General features: G+C 52.6%; 1 protein-coding gene across 2 annotated transcripts in view; it reads left to right on the plus strand.

Moving 5' to 3' along the window:
- Positions 1-3285: 3285 nt before the first annotated feature.
- The window catches only part of Osbpl3 (oxysterol binding protein like 3), a 173615-nt gene continuing 171807 nt past the window's right edge, over positions 3286-5093 (plus strand). For both annotated transcript variants that reach the window (XM_013353566.2, XM_013353567.2), the window contains exon 1: positions 3286-3713. The gene's annotated coding sequence lies outside the window, so the exon portion shown is untranslated. The remainder of the gene's footprint in view (positions 3714-5093) is intronic.

The raw sequence follows: 5093 nt of genomic DNA on the forward strand, positions 1-5093 counted from the left end.
ATGCCTGCTCTCCCAGGAAGACAGTGAATCCATACAGCCCAATGCCTGCTCTCCCAGGAAGACAGTGAGGTCATGCAGGCCAATGCCTGCTCTCCTAGGAAGACAGTGAGACCCTGCAGGCCAGTGCCTGCTTCCCCAGGAAGATAGTGAGACCCTGCAGGCCAGTGCCTGCTTCCCTAGGAAGACAGTGAGGCCATGCAGGCCAATGCCTAATCACCATAGGAAGACAGTGAAACCAAGCAGGCCAATGTCTGCTCCCCCAGGAAGACAGTGAGACCAGAAGCTGATTTTTGTAGTGTACACATGTCAAGACACGGCAAAATGGCTATTATACAATTCCAATTAATCCATAAATAGCCTCAAGAGATGATATTATTCAGATTTCCATTGTGCAGATGGGGTTTAGGAAAGCAAAATTTACCCTTGGTTCAAGGCCAGAATCCTATCCTAAGCAGGTACTTCTGCTGCCTCCTGATCTACGTGCTAAGCCAGTGGTAATTTTCAGCCAGGATTGATTCTGCCTTCCAGGGGTCTTTTGACAATGCCTGAGGATTTTTGGTTGCTCCATCTGGGTGGGACAGAGCGGGTATAGGGCAGAGATGCAGTTTATAGGCACAGAGGTATTCCTACCCACAAACAAAGAATTGTTGGGCCCAGAATGTCAATCGCACATTGTAAAACTCTTGAAGTAGCCCCATAAATACAATGTCTATTTCCATTTCACAAAGTGGGAGAGGTGCTCCTTAACTGGGAGTTGTCATGACAAGACAAGAAGCCGGAAGCCCATGTAGTTCTTGCCTGTGTTCCATTCTGACCAGCTTCTTTTACGATGAACACAGGCAAAAACAGACAAGAACCTGCTCGCCTATGAGGCATTTCAGAGGCAAAAACCACTCAGCAGATGAGTGAGATGACTCAGGGGGTAAAGACGCATGCCACTGAGCATGAGCTTGATCCCTAGAACACACGTGGAAATAAAGAACCAGCTTTCACAAGTTGTCCTCTGCTGTCCACTTTTATGCAGTGACACACACACACACACACACACACACACACAATAGATAAATGTAAAATTAAGAAAAGCACTAAGCCAACTGCAAAAGAACCCCCCCCTTCCCAGTGGTGGAGTGTCTACAAGGATCACCAGTATATGTTCAACTGTTGGGAGAAAAGAGCTCTAGAAACTTACTATGCAACCATTGATCTTTCTCTAGTACATTCAGATCATCGCGCTAAAATAATATCGTGGAGCAAGCTAATTTTAGGACAGTAACGAGCTTTTGCGAGATAATTAACTCTGCGTGGGTTTCAACTTTAATCTTTCTCCTCTTGATTTGTAGGAGCGGCAGTGCCTGGAAGCTTGTTTAGAAGAGGAAGTGAAACTGAAGAGACTCACTGAGAGTCCCCTTTCTCGGAGGCAAGGCAGTTTGAATATGAGCACATCTCTCATCCTGTCTCCTTAACTGCCTCCATCACCAACCGGAACACACAGGCAGCCTGGAAGAAACAGAAGAGAAAGCCAAGGACCAGACACCAGTTTGAACAGTAAAATGGTAGCTGTCTGTCCAACCTGTGGCTACCAGGCCCTTTGGCTGGTACAGCCTCAGAGTTGCTATGAATCAGGCTCAACACAAGTGTGTATGTACATAGTTATATGTGATTGTACAATCTCGAGTGTGACCTTTGGAGATGATAACCACAGTGTGGGAAGTCCGAAGGTTGGATTCCTCTGCAGCAAAGACATTCCTTAGGGATGAAAGGCTTGTCTCCTGTAGGAAAGCGAATCCAGAAGCAACAAGGCGGTTTGGAAGTGGGGAGAGGAACAGAGAGAGGATGTCTTGGGGAAGAGCTACTAGAAGTGAGAGTGGTTCAGGCATCTGAGCTGGGCTTGAGTCCCCGCCGCTATCAGGCCTGCTCCTCAGCTAGCACAGCCAGGCTTGGGGTAGTAGAGGAAGCCCTGTGTCATTCATACTGAAATCTCCGACCAAGTGCTAAGCCTCACAGAGTCTAGAGAATCTGAGGTCCTAGCCAAGAATACACCTTAACCCCCTCCACCTGCTAGGGCCAAAGCAGACAGCCCCAGAGAGTCTGGGTCAACGATTGTTCCAGAAAGCGAATATCCAAGCGTGGTGAATGAAACGTGGTTTGTATAGTCGTGGAGAGCGCCTCAGAAACCTTAATATGGGGTCAGACTGACAATGGCTAGTGCCACCAGTGGCGGCTGGCGCGAGTACTTGGCATTCTGGAGCGCCTAGAGTGTCAGTAACTGAGCCAAAAGACCCAAACTGCCCTGCTTGGTGAGGCCGGCCAGGAGGATCTTAAAGAGGTTAAACACGTCGCGTTGACAGTTTGAGTGCCCGGAAAGCTCTTCCTCAGACCGAGAGTGGCAGCGCCCTTCCCGCTTCAGGAGCCTGTTTGAGAACCTCTTCCTTCTAAAGAGGCCCTCAGGGACCTGGGACACTCCCTCCACTCCCTCCTTCCAGTGTTCTGCGTGACCCTGTTTCAGTGATAACAGTTCATCAACGTTTTCTTGTTTATATATGTGTACGTTCTTTGGTTTATCGTCTGCTTCCTTTCTAAAATGTAGGTTCTGAGAGGACAGAAACCTTGTGTGCCTTTACCGCAGGTGCAGGATGGCATCTGCTTCTGGCATTCATCATCCCCTGCCCACCGCGCCACCTGAGGCGCTGGACTCATGTGCGGTCTGCAAATTGACCTCTAATTATCAGTGGCTGGCATCCAAGCTAGGAGTCTAGCAAGTGGGCCGTATAGTCGGATGGGTCTGGTCGTCTAGCCAGAGGCTCCTGCGTTTTAATCGCCAACTACATTGCATTTTCTTTCCTGGCTTTTGTACGGGGACTGTAAGAACAAAATAACCCTTTTGCCCTTCCCGCTCCACTGTGCCCCCGCTTCTGGAGGCTGCATCCCCAGTGTCGGAACCAATTCTTCTCCCAGACATCGTGTGCCTAAACCCCCTCGACTCGCCAATTATTTCCCTCTTATTTAACCTCACGCTTTTCAATGGTCAAGTGATCCTCCCCTGTTGGACTACATTAGTCCCCTGGAATCTTCTTAAAACAGCTCCTCCCGCGCGGACCTTACCTCCCTCCTAGTCATTCAATAAACATTTACTGAGAGCCGCCAGGGCGCACACTGCCCAGGGTTGCCGGGAGCTGCTGCCCCGCCCAGCCACACCCACCACCACCCTCGGCTCCTCTACGCGCCCTGAACCCGGGGTGGCGTCACGGAATCCGCCGGCAGCTTCCAAGTGCAGAGTCCCACCACCTTTCCCCGGATGACTCCTGATTGGTGGGAGTGGGAGCCACTCTGCTGCGCCCCCCATGTTGCTCCGCCCCCAGGGAAGACTCAGGTTCCTCCTCCTAGCTCCCTCCCCTCGCTCCAGCTCTTCAGCTAATCACCCCGCGGCGCGCGCCCTAAAGTTCTGGGCAAAGTACTGAGAACTGGTACCGGGATCGCACGCCGGTCAGTGGCAGAGGACCAGGGACCCCCGCGCCAGGAGAGCCGGTGAGCAGCACGGGCTTCCGCCCACCATCTGTCGGCGAGTGGTGCTCGGCGCCCCAGTCTCCTGCGGCTGGTGCTGGAACTGCCGTCGGCTGAGCCTTGCAGGGACGGGAGAAGCCGGGTTTGCCTCCTTCCCGGTCTGAAACCTCCACCGGGGAACCAAGCAGAGTCCCCAGCTGCGGAAAGCTCAGGTGAGCAGCAGGGCGTCCGCTGGGCTGGGATTGAGACGATCTGGAGGCTCCGGGGAAGTTTCAGGCATGCTGCCAGTCTAGGATCCGGAGTATGTCTGAGCTGCTCCCGGGAAGTCCTGGTCCACCGGGCAGCCCTGAGACTCGGAGGTCGCTTACAGGGTCAGCCTGAGAGGAAGCACTCTGGTGCTGCTCACCGTGGAGCTGTGCCCCTCGAGTGACAGCCCGGTCGGGATGGACCGGGAGAAGGAGCGGAGCACAGGAGCGCGTGCGGGTGCAGGAGGATGCTGTGCGGTGGAGCTGTCCCGGGGCACAGTCTGGCGTTGTGCCGAGGTGGGAGGCATGGGAAACCTGCTTAATTGGGCCAGGAGAGAGGCTTTACCGCATCCGCGAGCTGGGACCGGGCGGTGCAGGCACCTCGCTCTCTGGTCTCCCCCAGCCAGGTCGCGACGCCCCACCGTGTCAGCACTGGGGACCGAGAACACTCTCCCCCTTGGGGCTTCAGGAGCCCAGAGGGCGTTTGCTGCCTCCGGCGTCACCGGTGGCCTTGCATTGTGTCCTTCAGACACTTCTGAACCAGCCTGCCTTCCTGACCGTTGGGCTGGGAGAGGTGTAAAGTTGTCTGTCACCTTGTGTCTGGGGGCATTTGAGTCCCCTTGGATGTCACAGTGTCTTAGGCTTCTGATTTCTGGATGAGAACATTTGGGTACTGTATTTTACACTGTAGCTGCCAAAAGATGAATTTCAGAGACGGGTAAGCTTAGGTCTGACTTTTGACCATCCACATTCCACACTCAAGTTATCCTACAAAGAGGATCTCCTTTTGGCTACCGAGAACCATCAGACAGACGGCAGTGCTTCCAAGCTAAACGTCCATCCTGTCCATCAACTCCACGTTGTCCTGTTTGGAGCTCTTCACAGAGCTTAAAGCTGCCTGGGATGATCTTGTGCTTCCCACTGCCTGCCTCCTTCTGCCACTAGGATGCATGCAAGTCCTTAGTGGAGGCTTGGGCCTGTTCCTCATTCTAGCCTCAGAGTTAAGAAGGCAGCCGACCACACAGCAGGGTCACAATACACGTTTATGGAATGAGCCAATGTAAACTTCCTCACGATTGTGAGAATGTTCATTTCACAGTTGATTTTCCTCTTTTTCCTTATTTATTTGGAAAATTAATAGCTGGCAACATCTACTGCTGTTGAGCACCCACTGGTAACCACCGAGGTGTTGACTGGGAACTTTGTAACACGGTAGTCTGATTAGCTAGATTGGTTTTTAAGTCTCCCTTTGAGGTGATTTTGTGTGTGCTCACCAACCTGTGCTGTGCATACAGGTTAGAGGACGTCAGTAGTGAGTTCTCGTTCTCGCTCTCTCTCTCTCTCTCT

Source organism: Microtus ochrogaster, unplaced genomic scaffold (assembly GCF_000317375.1).
Source record: "Microtus ochrogaster isolate Prairie Vole_2 unplaced genomic scaffold, MicOch1.0 UNK11, whole genome shotgun sequence".
In the NCBI taxonomy this organism is placed as follows: Eukaryota; Metazoa; Chordata; class Mammalia; order Rodentia; family Cricetidae; genus Microtus; species Microtus ochrogaster.